Raw genomic sequence first — 15,525 nt, 5'->3', positions numbered from 1 at the left:
ATTATTTCATGTTTGACGTTGTTCAACGCACATCCAATCAGATGTACATATAGGGTGGCGAGAGCTAGCAGGGGAGGTAACTTCACCTTAAGGCTCTGCGCCCAATGTCACGGTGAGCAAAGACAGAATTGCGTATCATGTGAAGGCAGAGGGCAAAACCACCTGCTTGAAGAGAAGACAATATTATTTGGTTTTTTACTTGATGCAACTTGAGAGTGACTGAGAGCTTAAATTTGCTGATTTGTACAAAGTGTCATCCAAACACATCTTGAGGCAAGTATTCTGACTGTTGTAAATTCCTGACCAAATCGTAAAAGTGAGATGAACATGCTTTTAATTTTCTTGATAAGACAAACTCTTGATTTAAAGCATAAGTGAGGTGGTAATGTGTCCTACAGATCTCTACTGTATGTCTAAAATGTTCCCCATGGTGTTCTTGTGTCATCTAATCCAAAATATTTATTTTAGGATTATTTTAAGGATAACAGTTCCAGACTCTCCCATTGTGTCTGCTTGTAGCACACCTATTTAAGAGGTTCATGTATGTATGTGTCATGTGATTTTCTCTCTGGTTTGATAATTGTGGGGTTGTTTGCTTGTGATGGAAGTAGTGTCAATCAGATGTGATTGAACCACAGCCACACAGTCCTGACTAAATTACAATTCATGCATTTAGCTCAGGCTTCTATACAAAGCCACATACAGTACATTTGTTCACAATGTTGGTATGACCCAATACTTGATAACTAATCAACTTCTAAACTTCTTTAAGTCCTTAAATTAAAAACAATAGAAGAAAGATAAAGAGTTATGGACAGAAGACGCTCTCACTGGAAGAAAGAGCAGCTCTGTGTTGTTCAGGATGAGCTTAAGGTGTGTGGAGAGGTCCGGTGCGCCCAATTCTACTGAAAGGTCCAGCAGGATGACAATGAAGGACAGGGAGGCTGCTCCAGCAGGGTGAAGAGCCTCTGTGAAAACAAGGAGGGCTGTCTCAGTTGAGTGATCTGCCTCCAAAGCAGACTGGTGTGAGGGAAGAAGGAGTAGAAAAAGCAAGAGCAAGGGCTTTAGAAAGTAATAGAAAAAGAGAAACAGGTCTGTAATTCTTTACATTTATTTAAAGAAGGTTAATCTGGCTTCTAGCATGTTAGCAATAAAAGCCTAGTAGCTTCTTGAAGTTCAGGTACAGTAAAAGGAAGAATCATAGCCCCCAATTTGGTTGGTTTGTGTAAAATATATTACCACAAAGAGCTGACAGGCAAAGACAGCTATCTGACCTTTCAAGATCTTGATTAGCTTGATGGCGTTTCCATGTCGCTGGTGCACAACTGGAAGAAAGCAAACATTCCAAGATGAAGAAGAATTGACACAAAAAACACAAACAAAAACCTCAAAACTAACAAACTAAAAAAAACTAGTCTAACTTGGTAAGGACCGAAGCCGGCATCGTCTGAAATTTCTCAAATCCCTGACATGCTTGTAACCATGTAACCATTAACTGCCATGCAGGCATGAGGACAGCAATCAAGCAATGTTAAACTGAACATATTCCAGGTCTCCACACACGTTGAGCTTCACTTAGCGCCATGCTTCTGTTTTGTCCTTTAGCAGGTGATTCCTCTCATGTTTATGGTTCTTTAATGGCAGCAGGGAGAGTTGAATCACAAAAAGACATAAAGCTTCAGATCTGCTGAAGAGGCCATCAGAATCTGGCTCTAAACCAAAGGAAAACACTGACCTGGTGCCAGAATCATCACTCAAGCCTCAAAAGGGAACATTTACTGAAATTGCATGTCATACTTTTATTCTGCTGGTGGACGTTTAAATTGTATAATCCCTTAAGGACATGAACCATCCACTGATGAGGACTCGGGGCCCCAGCGTGGGGACCCTCTCAGATGGCTTTACCGTGTGCTGGACTTGTTTTGGTGAAAGGAGGTCACCCTCACTGAAAGTGCGCCAAGCAAAAACAGGTCTTGTTGATACAGTCATCCGAGCGGCTGGAGAACACATTAAGCAGCGGCGGCGCTAGCTGGGCTGCTCGGGGGACCAGCTGTGCACGTGGCCAACTGAAACCACAGGAATAACAACAGAAGCCAACACTAATAGATATTACATCGCCTATGTGGAAGTGATTTACCTGACAGAGGCACCAACATATTCATTATCCAGCCATTTTGGATCAAATAATTAGTACTATGCTAGGTCAGTAGTTCAGTCTGGGGTTGGTTATAACTTGACACTATGACATAATATAGCCATGAAAAGTTGATTAGTATGAATGTTAGCTCACCTGTGTTTTTCTTTGACACAAGAGGACTATTCTCTGTGAATGTCTGGGCAGACAGATCTGGGTCAAATGTCAGATTAAGGTTGGTTCCTGAGTCAGAGCCATGTTGCTATCTATCTTTTATTGCTATCACTTTGTCCTTCTCGGTTCCTCTTAAAATCAACCAACCTTGTTTTTAACAGTTACGACAAAGACAGGGACAGATAGCAACTACTCCTGGAGGTGCTGCGGGTTAGTGTGTGTTCTTTGGACTCATTGGCTTGTGTTTCAGGGTCTCTCTCACCAGCTGTGTTGTATATTGGAAAGTTAACTCTGAAACTAAAGTATCTAGCATGCATACCATTGTTTCAACACTTGCTGTTTGAAGGGGCAACCCGTTTATCTGGATATTGCTTTTTTCAACACTCGGTCCTTATCTCCCCCTGATCTGCACTCTCTCAGGGTGTGAATGCTGCCACTAAGTTATCCCCATGTTCATCTTTGTGGCTGCTCCTGTGGCTTGGAATTTATCTTCATTTTGAGATTTTTGAAAGGCACAAGGCTGCAGGTAGTAAAGGCCATATATCTTTAAGCCTAAATATGATAGCACTGATTGAACTAAGGGAGTGTATGAACGTTATTGCCATGAGGACGGACACTGAACATCAGTCATCATTTACATTTTTAAATAAAACACTTCTATTGGAATACTGAATGGAAAAATGCGTTGTTTCCAATAATAAATAAATCTAAACCTAACTATATATACCTATTAGTAGTTTAAGATGATTATGTACAATCAAAAAAATAAATAATAATAATAATAAATATTCTGTTACATTTCTGAATACATTCCTCTAAATACTACGCCCTGGCTATTAAAATCTGAAGACCTTAACGTATAATATTTATCTAGATTTGTGCATCTTCGTATGAAACAATTCCAAGCTATGATTTCCTTATCTTAGAACCAGTTTGTGTGAAACACATTATATTTTATGATTTGGAACAGTGAAGCATTGTTGCTATCTAGCTAGCTAACAGCAGCACACGTCACTTCCGGAGGGGGCACAGCAACCACTGCAATTTGAAACAACACTACACATTGGAAATTCCCGCACTACGTATGAACTACATCTATGTGTTGACAGTGCGCATTCAAATTGAGACACTGTAGTTTGCCATGCTTGTTAAACAAAACGTCAAACAATGCTTGGATTTCAATGTTGCTAAGGTAGTGTTAAGCTAAGGCTGGCCTCTGAGGGAGGTCAATATACTGAAAGATACCACAGTGCTGCAACGGTTTTGCAAAACCATTGTTTTCCGCAGTCTTGTAAAGAAAAGGGTTAGCAGAAGGGTATTCAGTTGTTTCATTCTGCAACTGCAACACTACAAGCCGCCAAATCCTGCATTGTGTCCCTTTCAGCTTCAATACATTTATAGATTTGACCTAGAAACCAAATTTCAATAGAAGAAGTTAAATACACAAATGCCAAATTGTGATAGCAAATACTCAAAGGTATAATCACTCCTTAAAAGAGCAAACTAGGCCAAGGGATCATCTAAAGGTATGCTGAGAGTCTTTACATCACATCTAAAGAAATGAAAAAAATGGAAAAATGTCTTTCGGACAATAACAGATGAATAACTGATAAAATATATCCACATATCTTGACTACTCTCAGCAAAAGTCAAATTAAACACATCTCCTCCATTTGACCCTGTAATCATTTTCACACGGCCCTTAATACTCCCACTTTGCTTCCTGAAAGCTATTTAAACTGTATCTGAACATATTGGAGGTCACACCGTGCTTTCTGTTAAGCATCTGCTCTGTGGTGACAGGTGAGAACCTCAGCAGCATACTCAGAGCCCAGCAGACAGAGATTCTATCTGCAAAGAACATCGTGCTTGGACTCAGCCGAGCACAAACAAAAAGGGCCTTTTCTCTGAGCTGGCGAAGTCTCTGTGCCGGGACATGTCTGACATGCAGACAAAGCACTCTGAGCAGTGAGTTAGGATTGTGGGCCAGTGATGGAGAAGATAAATCCTATATCATTGCAAGCTCATGTTACAACCATCCAAGCAGGCCTCTCAGATGCTGATGTTACTCGATCAAGTAAACATACTATATCCCAGAAATGCTCAGAAGAGTTAACTCCTGAACAATGCTTTGCTTTGTCTTACAGTTTTAAGTTATTGTTGAATTAAAATGAGTGGTAGACGTGAAGTGTTAGCAGAACTGCTTGTTTTTGCCCAGTCAGGCCAATAAAACCAGGAGCTGCTGCTAATTTGTTGCAAGGCGCTCCACCAATGTTTTTCCTAATCGCTCTTCATTGGGAGTGCCTGCTGCTCACTATTACTTTTAACACCCACCAGACATTTTATCTGGAGCAGATCTGCTGAAAGGTCAAATGATCACATGGGGGGGGGGGATCAGCTGACTCCCTAGGTGGGTCAGAGGCGAATAAGTTGTTTCCAGATGGTCGGCTTGAATGGAAGTGTTCCTGGAGGAGATTGTGTTTATAGATGACTCTTCTTACCAAGATATAGATTCTTCAAAATGAACAGGATATCATTCTGGTGTTTAGTAAAACAGGAGTTATAAAACTCCAATACGGGGAGAAGATAATTGTGTTTACCTGCTTATAAGTGATTATTGTAGCATGCTAGTGTAAGAATAATCAATATATTGACACAGAACATTAAATGACATAATTCACTGTTTCCCAATGGACCGGATGTTATTGGTTTAGCCTCAGGTAGCATGTAGCTAATATCATATTGTGTAGATATGAGTACAAGGAGAAGGACGCGTGGAGTTACATACTAAACACACCATCTCTAACTCACTCAGCTCACGAATAAATCGCCGTAGGGTGCACATACCGATCAGGCTGAGAGGGGAGTTTCATGATCCTTATGTTTACGGCTGTTTGACAGGCATCACAGGAAGACCCTCCGCTAAGCAAGACAAAACGTAACTACATTTTAGTATGATGGAGAATTTGCGGCACTTTAGCTGAAGCCAGCTATTCTTCTACAACATACCTACGCCGGTGGTGGAAACAAAACACGCAGAAACAGGAAGAGGGCAGGTCTGGGCACCAACAAACAAGAGGCAGACAGGTAGAATCTTCTCCTCCATCCATCTTCTCCTGCTTTTCCGTCAGGGTCGCGGAGGTAACAGCTCCAGCAGAGAGCCCCAAACTTCTCTTTCCCTGGCCACATCAACCAGCTCTGACTGGGGGATTCCAAGGCACTCCCAGGCCAGCGAAGAGATATAATCCCTCCACCTGGTCCTAGGTCTACCCCTCGGTCTCTTCCTAGCTGGACGTGCCTGGAACACCTCCCTAGGGAGGCGCCCCGGTGGCATCCTCACTAGGTGCCCGAACCACCTCAACTGGCTCATTTCAACGCAAAGGAGCAGCGGTTCTACTCCGAGTCCCTCCCGGATGACTGAACTTCTCACCTTATCCCTAAGGGAGATGCCAGCCACCCTGCGGAAAAATCCCATTTCGGCCGCTTGCATCCGCAATCTCGTTCTTATGGTCATGACCCATCCTTCATGACCATAGGTGAGGGTAGTTAACGAAAATGGCCCGGTAGACAGAGAGCTTTGCCTTCTGGCTCAGCTCTCTTTTCGTCACAACGGTGCGGTAAAGCGACTGCAGTACCGCTCCCGCTGCTCCGATTCTCCGGCCCATCTCACGCTCCTTTGTTCCATCACTCGAGAACAAGACCCCGAGATACTTGAACTCCTTCACTTGGGGTAAGGCTTCATTCCCTACCTGGAGTGGACAGTCCATCGATTTCCTGCTGAGATCCATGGCCTCAGATTTGGAGGTGCTGATCCTCATCCCAGCTGCTTCACACTTGGGCGAACCGATCCAGTGAGCACTGAAAGTCACAGACCGATGAAGCCATTAGGACCACATCATCTGCAAAAAGTGGTTGTGCAATCCTTTGCCCACCGAACTGCAGACCCGCTCCCCCACGACTACGCCTCGAAATCCTGTCCATGAATATCACAAACAGGATTGGTGACAAAGCGCAGCCCTGGCGGAGGCCAACCCTCACCGGAAATCGGTCCGACGTGCTGCCGAGGACCCGGACACAGCTCTCGCTTTGGGAGTACAGAGATTGGATGACCTTGAGTAGAGACCCCCTCACCCCATACTCCCGCAGCACCTCCCACAGTATCTCCCTGGGAACCCGGTCATACACCTTTTTCAAATCCACAAAGCACATGTAGACCGGATGAGCGTACTCCCAGACCCCCTCCAGGATCCTTGCGAGAGTGAAAAGCTGCTCCGTCATTCCACGACCAGGACGAAAACCGCATTGTTCCTCTTCAATCTGAGGTTCGACAATCGGCCGGACCCTCCTTTCCAGCACCTTAGATTAAACTTTCCCGGGGAGGCTGAGTAATGTGATGCATCTGTAATTGGCACACGCCCTCTGATCCCCCTTTTTAAAAAGGGGAACCACCACCCCGGTCTGCCACTCCTTCGGTACTGTTTCCGACTTCCACGCAATGTTGATGAGACGTGTCAACCATGACAGTCCCTCAACACCCAGAGCCTTCAGCATTTCTGGGCAGATCTCATCCACCCCCGGGGCTTTGCCACTGTGGAGCTGTTTAACTACCTCAGTGACTTCCCCCCGTGAGATTGGAATTGATCCCCCTTCATACTCCAGCTCCACCTCTAACATAGTCAAAATCAAATCAAAGTGCTCCTTCCACCGCCCTAACACACTATCAGTTGAGGTCAACAGCGTCCCATCCTTACTGTACACAGCTTGGATGGTTCCCTGCTTCCCCCTCCTGAGGTGTCAGACGGTTTTCCAGAACAACTTTGGTGCCGACCGAAAGTCCTTCTCCATGGCTTCTCCGAACTTCTCCCACACCTGCTGCTTTGTCTCGGCCACGGCTGAGGCTGCTGCCCTTCGGGCCTGTCGATACCTTGCAACTGCGTCAGGAGTACCCAGGGATAACATATCCCGAAAGGCCTCCTTCTTCAGTCGGACGGCTTCCCTGACCACCGGTGTCCATCAGGAGGTTCGAGGGTTACCGCCCCTTGAGGCACCTAAGACCTTGAGACCACAGCTCCCTGCCGCAGCTTCGGCTTTGAACACTGCCCACTCTGGTTCAATGTCCCCAGCCTCCACAGAGATGCCTGAAAAGCTCCGCTGGAGGTGTGAGTTGAAGGCCTCCCGGACTTGGGATTCCTCCAGACGTTCCCAGTTCACCCACACTACATGTTTGGGCTTACCAGGTCTGTTCAGAGGCTTCCCCTGCCACTCGACCAAACTCACCACCAGATATTGATCAGTTGACAACTCCGCCCCTCTCTTCACCCGAGTGTCCAAAACATGCAGCCTCAGGTCCGATGATACGATAACAAAATCGATCATGGACCTTCTGCCTAGGGTGCTCTGGTACCACGTACACTTATGAGCATCCTTATGTTCGAACATGGTGTTTGATATGGCCAATCCATGACTAGCACAGAAGTCCAGTAATAAACCACCACTCCGGTTCAGATCAGGGGGGCCGTTCCTCCCAATCACGCCCCTCAAAGTGTCTCCATCATTGCCCATGTGTGCTTTGAAGTCTCCCAGCAAGACTAAGGAGTCCCCTTCAGGAGCCCCATACAGGACTTCTTTCAGGGTCTCCAAGAAGGCCAAATACTCTGAACTGCTGTTTGGTGCATAAGCACACACAACAGTCAGAGTTTTCCCCCCCATGACCCGCAGGCGTAGGGAGGCGACCCTCTCGTCCACTGGGGTAAACTCCAACAGAGCGGCACTCAACCGGGGGCTTGTGAGTATCCCCACACCCACTCGGCGCCTCACACCTTGGGCAACTCTGGAGAAGAATAGAGTCCAACCCCTATCAAGAAGGAAGGTTCCAGAGCCGACGCTGTGCGTAGAGGTGAGCCCCACCAGATCCAACTGGTAACGCTCCACCTCCCACACAAGCTCCGGCTCCTTCCCCCCCAGAGAGGTTCTGCCACCTGAGTCTGGTCCGTCGAGACCCTCTGCTTTCACTGCCACCCTTCTGGCAGCGCACCCGACCCCATCACTGTTTCCCGTAGGTGGTGGGCACGCGGGACGGAGAAACGGAGGTGTTGCCCACGTTGCTTTTTCGGGCTGTGCCCGGCCGGGCTCCATGGCAAGCCCGGCCACCAGACGCTCGCCGACGAGTCCTCCTTCTGGGCCTGACTCCAGAAGGGGACCCCGGGCTTCCTCCGGGCCGGGTATCCTCGCTTTCATGTGTGTTTTTCATGAGGTCTTTTGAACCAATCTTAGTTTGGCCCCTTACCTGAGACCAATTTGCCATGGGAGACCCTACCAGGAACACAAGGTTCCAGACAACACAGCCCCCAGGTTCATCGGGGCATACAAAACTGTCCACCACGATAAGGTGCTGGTTTTCGGAAAGGCACCAACAAACAAGAGGCAGACAGGTAGAAGCCTCTGCCTCTTTATAGGGTGCCCCCCTTGGCGGTGAGAGGCTCACAAGAATATTCGCGAATACAGTGATTAGTACGGAAGCTGAGAACGGCCATGGATTTTTTTTATGCACTGTTATGTCATGATAACGACTTATTATCTCGTTATCTCGATACAACAAAGGATCGTTTTCTCGTGATAACGAATTAATTTATAATATGCTCGACTTCATTTCAACCATTTCAACCATTTCAACCTTTTCCACCTGATTTCAACCTGATTTCAACCTGCAAGAGCTGCCACGAACGGCTTCTGTAGCCACTGGCGGTATACCAGTAAGTTACACTTTATGTTAGTTTGTTTACTTGACTGGGTTTGTTTAGGGGCTACCGGTTAGCAGATGAGAGGCTGACAAACTCTTATCTATCCGGCTGCTTCAGCTAAGGTGTTATATCGAGATAACGAAATAATTACTTCGTTATCTCGAGAAAATGATCGCTGTTATGTCGAGATAACAAAATAAATGTATTCAGAAAGCAATCTTTGTTATATCGAGATAACGAGATAATAAGTAGTTATCACGAGAAATCAATCTTTGTTATATCGAGATAACGAGATAATAAGTCGTTATCACGATAAAAACGAAACAAATACATGGCTGTTCTTGGCTGTTCTTAGAACTCATCCTATTACCATCGGAAGAAGACTAAATAAGAGACGGGGATATACCCATGTGAAGACAAGGGGCCAATAGGATCTGTCCCCCGCTGCCAACCAATGAGAGAAGACGAGACGGGAAGGAGCAGAGAGTAGAAATGCGTGATGTAAACAGAAGATCGAGGCCTTTTCTCCACGCTGCTGGTAGACAGCTAACTGCTTAAACGTGGACTTTGGATCCGTGGCATGGGAGGGCCTTTGTAGCCTTATCGTGACGTTACGTAAATAAATATTGTTATGCTTTACAGAGAAGTTTCTTGGTCTATTTAAGACCAACTCTTGGTCCTCAAACAAAGAATATTCTCCACACTAGGTATCTGGCAAGCAGCATGTAGCTATGATTCACTAGCCAAGTTCAGCACAGCTCTGTAATATCTTCCCCTGACAATGATTTTATATCAACAAAAATATTGTGGAGTTTCTGTCGGTGTCAAACCCACAGAAACCTGACTGTCTGAGCTTTTTAGCACCTTTCAGCACACAGTTCTGGTTTTATGGCTCTCAATTTCATTGACTAGAACTCATCTTCCATTGATGCAGCACAGTGAGTCAGCATAGGTTTGCTAGCTGAGGTGATTTGGGAAACAGTTTGGTCAATGTTGTGTCAATTAAATGTTTTTGGAGACACATGTTTAAAGCATACTGAACACTTTAGTTCTTCCGCCATGTACAGTCATGGTAGGAAACTCCACGATCCGAACGCTCTGTTAGAGTAAAGATAGCTCCTTTCGTTCTGAACATCATGAGATGGAAAATCAAACTGATAAACAGAGGGCCAATGCTGAATCAGATGCAAGTTCTATAAGGTCCCTCCTAGGGAATTCGATCTCTTGTAGTGGGTCTTCTTGTACTTTTAAAATCACAAATTCAAATGAATGAGGGGCATTTTGTATTTGGACTAATTCATCTCAACAATCAATCCTAGACAAAGCTGACATTCCCTTTCTATCACAGATCAAAGTGTATCTTCACTGACAGGCAGGGGACTGTACTGCAGCTCTGCAGACTCCACCTATCCCCCCCCCATCACTGGCTCAGGAATGTCAGAGACAATAACAGCCCGGGTGAGTGCCACAGATCATGAGGCTGATCTGTAATCTTCATGTCAACACCGCAGCACTGACTTCATTACACTCTGGGCTCATTCCACTGCACTGGTTTTAACTTTAGGAGTGTTTGGAAATGTTGACATGTTCTCAATCCAATGCTGCCAAAAGAGTTACAGCTCTTACACTGGCAAGAGGTTTTTATGAATGGGTGGAAATGTTTCAGCAGTTCATACTTGGCACAGAAAGACACCACTCCAGCATTATCATTTTCTCTTGTTTTATTATTTATAGGTATGTCTTTGAGTTACATGATTTTTTAAAAATTGTATTCTATAAACTACTGACATTTTTTCTCTGTGTTGGAATTCAACAGACACTGGAATGGCTGCCACAGATGTAGAGATAAAGATTTAAGAAATATTTAGAGTGGTCTCTTAATTTTATGTATATTGGACATATAGCGTTTGTTGGAAAGTGGTGTAAGCTTTAAGTCTCAGCATGCGCATTCCTCATGGAAGCTTTTGACTGACAACGGAAAATGGGAAGCATTGTCAACTTACGTGGTCTGCTACTGCCTGCCAACCATCACATTCTGCACATTTGTAGACTCTCCAAATATCAATACATGGCTTCCAACTCTTCAGCAAATCCAAGTGTTGGCTTTCAGGAACTATCTAACCCATACAGAGTCCTAAAACCCGGAAACTACTTAGCATTTTCCACTTGCGGTAGTACCCTCATCTTGAAGTCACAGTTTTTTTAAAACTGCATTTTGGGGTCAGAAGAAAGTTCTGGGGTAAACACTAGAGTAAGAGATGTTCATGTTTTGTTCTTCAAAATAAAATAGGCAATTAGTGATGTGAACCAATGCAACTGTGATGTCATTTTGCTTATAGCTGTTGGCAGCCGCGAAACCAGGATTTCAATTTTGGGTGGGCCAATTTTGTTTGGTTCACAATACATTGTTACATTTTACAGACGCAAAAAGCACAGAAAAGCAGAATATGGAGTCATTTCCGAGCACCTAGTGTGTGTAGAGTTCTGTGTGGTTAGACTGCAGCCTGCTATAGCTTTTAGCGGATCTAACAAAGTGAGCGGCCGTGTGCAAACGGCACTGGGCACTGGGCTCACTTCTCAGATTTATCATTAGGCTACTTCCTTCTGATGCCGCAGAGATTTCCTGAGCTGAAGGAGCAATTCATACTAAAGCAGCTGTGGGCAGCAGATACTGTTGCATCACTAAGCTTTGCTGATTCGGGCTGGAGAATGCCTGCATTAGGGTGCGCTCCGGTAGTTGCAAATGGCACAACAGCCCTGAAAATGTTAGCTCTATGTGTCTTAAGCGTTTCTAGATATTCTCGTCTCAATATGCGCAGCAGGTATGAAATTAGCCTGGAAAGATGAGGGAAAAACGTTCAAATTTCTGAACAAAAAACTACAACAACAACAACAACAACAACAACAACAGTAAATAGCTAATGTAGCAAGGACTGCAATCGAAAAAACATTGTTTAAAACTAACACGTCTCAACTGTTTCGCATCTCTGCCTATCTCTGATCGACCGGAGTAGACAGCGGGGTTTGCTTTTAAACATAATAATAACTTCCTCATAGTCCAGAGTGACTGCAAGATCTCTCTCAAAGGTGAACAGACTGCAGGCGAGTGGCGAGCATAGTGCTTCTACTGGCCAATTTTATTCTGTGAACGCTGGAGAAAACACTCTCAGCTGTACACGATGTCATGGGCAGAGTGATCAGAGCGTTTAAGAAGCCATCAACACGAGGGAAGACTTCCCCAAAAGATCCAACAGGGGTTTTAACATCTCCCCTCTTGCCCTCTTCCTTGTGGCATGCTGGTGAAACACAGAGATGTCAGACTGATATGGAAGCGCTTCCCAGCATCATTCAGTTTTAGTGTCATCTCGGTCAAGCTGCTGTCCGAGTGTGTTGTGATTGGACAGAACATCTCACACAACAGAAGCCTGATTACTTTAATTCATTTAGCTTTTTTTTTGGGATTGATGAGTTTGTGGGCCCAGTGTGTCATGATCCTTGTTTTGTGTTTATAGTTTCCTGTTTTATTTTGAAATGTTTTTACTCCGTGTGTCTGGTCTAGCTTTACTTCCTGTCGTTGGTTTCCCTCCTGTCTGATTGTCTCATTGTTGTCACCTGTTGCTCTCATGTTTCTTCCTCCCCTGTCCAGCTGTGTCTTGTCTTGTGATTAATCCCTTTGTATTTAGTCCTGCTTTCCCTTGTGTTCCTTATCGGTTCGTCGTCGTTCCTTCCCCAGACTTTGTTCCTGGTATCTTGTTGCCTCCTTGTTTGTCCCTGTTGGTTTTTTGTCTGGATGCTTCCCCGTGCTCCCTAGTTTATGTAAGTTTTTTTCTTGTTTTTTCATGGTCATCGGCTTCGGTTAATTAAAGCTCGCTTTTTGTTGAAACCTTTTGATCGTTTTTTTTTTTTTTACTGCACTTGGGTCCAATTTACCCCCTGCTGACACAGTGCCAGAATGACTGGTCTAGGCCCAGGAGGCCCACCCATAACGCTGTGGCTGGCCAATTTACTTCTGGTGATTGCATTTATGCTTCAAAAATCATAAAAGGGGTGTTTGAGAAAGATATATTTTTGGAATATTTGTCAAGGCCAAACTCTATGGCATGAACCCAAACGCACGACTCTAACACCAAAGGTTTCAAAAACAAAATAACCCTTCTGAGGAGAAAACGTAACTAAACTAGTTGTAAAACCAAATCACTCTTTTGAGGAGACTAATAAACAATAACGCGGACCTGAAACGAGACGGAGAATTACTTTTCAAAATAAAACAGGAACGCACAAGACAACAAAAAGACAGGACAAAAACTAATTTAAATAAGACATCTTAAATTATATTTCGAGACATGACAATATTCCAAAATCCTCAAAAAAATCATGTTGCTTTTATTTGAGATAGCCGTTGCTATGCTAACTTTCTGGTTGACCTACACAAATACATGATCTCTGCACCTCTGTTCCTCCTACAGCAGTGTTTCTTCCTTTGGAGTCATCCAGATTATAAAATAACGTGGCTGCTCAATGTCAGCCACACTGGATTGCCTGTGGAGTAAACTAATATTTACAAATAATTCATAGTGAATTGATTTATGCATCATTTCCAAAAATCCCCTGCAGAACTGACCAAGTCTTTGCAGTCTTTGTCATCCATCTGGAATAACCTAAGACATAGACTTACAGACATTCCTTCTAAACAATTATGTCTGGAATTTAATAAGACTATCCATAATGTGGGTTTCCTACAGCAACCCTACTCAAAGCTTTCCAACAATAAAGTACAACACTGCACATTATGTATCAGGTAGAGGCCAGAATATTTCCTCGGAAAAGTCTCTTGCCAGTATTTGTCAGGAGTGGGGGGTGGAGGGGAGTGTGGTGGGGGTGGGGGGTTTGGCAGCAGTCTGTGTGGGCACTTTCCCGATGTTTTATGCAACTATCCAATAAAGGATTTCTTGGAAACATAGGGCCTGGCATCCGTTTAGCCTGAGCGCCTACACACATTTTAATGCTTGACGGCAAACACTCACACACATCCCTGCCCTGCTCCTCATATCCTGTCCCGCTGCAGGGTAACATAGCGGCCGGGCCAGTGAGTGGTGACTCAGATGAGATCATGCTGCTCCTTGAGGATATCAAAGAACTTGAGGTCACTTTTTGTAGTGAGCAGCATTGTTTCTGGAAAATATCTTCCAACCTGACACAGCATGACGAAGGGCTTTTATGTCTCCTTGCCATTTTGTGAATTGGATTTAAATCCATTACTGTCACTTTAAAGTAGGAGGAACTGAGCACATTTCATTCCAACAAACTCTGCAGTGATTCATAAATGTGTGCTCATTCTGGTGACATGCGTAGACATGCTGGAGACTCTCTGCTTGCTGTTTGCTCTGGACGCTCTGATCTGTCAACTTTGTTTTTCAAACGGAACATTTATTCATGTCTCAATACCACTTGTTTTATGGGTGTTTGCGCATGAGTGTGTTGTGCAAGCATGCACTTCCAGAAACTTCATATTCCTAGCATGTGAGGGGTCTTTCAGAGGTACACTGTACGGGCCCCGGACACCTCCTGCCCAATTCAGTGGCTCATAGCAGGCCTCTTTATGGCTGCCCAGCATCATTATACTGATACTGGCAGTTATGGAGCAGCAGGTAGAGGCTGCTGTTGGATCAGCTGTAGAACAACAAACATCTGTAATATGATCAAGCTTTTTCCCAGCCTGTTTACCTGAGGCCCGTTCATGCTGTGAGGCTGCATTTACTTTTTAAGATTTTTCAATATTTGTACACAAATTACATGCGTACCTGTAAACATGTCAGCTGTCACACCCCATCCAGGACACCCTGTCCGCACTGTGCAGCTCCTTCAGTGACAGGCTGCTGCACCTGCAGTGTCTCATGGAGAGATACCGCAGGTCCTTCCTCCTGCAGCCGTCAGACTTTACAACCACCCCCGGTAGACCCCCTATACATCAATAACTGTGCAATATAACCTGGCTGCTATATCTCCTTCAGGATGTGTATTTTGTAAATTGTGTGTTTTTCTTTATCTTGATTTTTTTTTTAAATCCTATTTTCTTTTGTAAAGCTGTCTTTGGCTCTGTTGCTGCTGTAGTAAATTTAAATGTCCCCTCTGTGGGACCAATAAAGGGTTTATGATTCTGATTCTGATTCTGTTTCCTGAAAGACTACTCATAGTTTATAACCTCTAGGTTACCCAATCGTCCATTCCTTTTTCTTCTTCTAATGTAGGTTCTGGTCGCATGAAAGATCGATGAAAAAAAAAGCAAATTATTACCAACATAACTTGGTGAAAAATCTGAAGGAATAATAACCATATTACATAAAACTTTTTTTAAAATTGTGTGCGTTTAGTCTGATTATCTAAATTGGCAGGAGAGTTATAATCAAAAGCCTAACGCCAGGTTAACAATAGATATCTTCAATAATATGTTAATCAATGTGATCACAATGTGTGAGT

This window comes from Eleginops maclovinus, chromosome 14 (genome assembly GCF_036324505.1).
Source record: "Eleginops maclovinus isolate JMC-PN-2008 ecotype Puerto Natales chromosome 14, JC_Emac_rtc_rv5, whole genome shotgun sequence".
Lineage (NCBI taxonomy): Eukaryota > Metazoa > Chordata > Actinopteri > Perciformes > Eleginopidae > Eleginops > Eleginops maclovinus.
The sequence above is the reverse complement of the archived record's forward strand: the minus strand, read 5'-3'. Positions refer to the sequence as shown.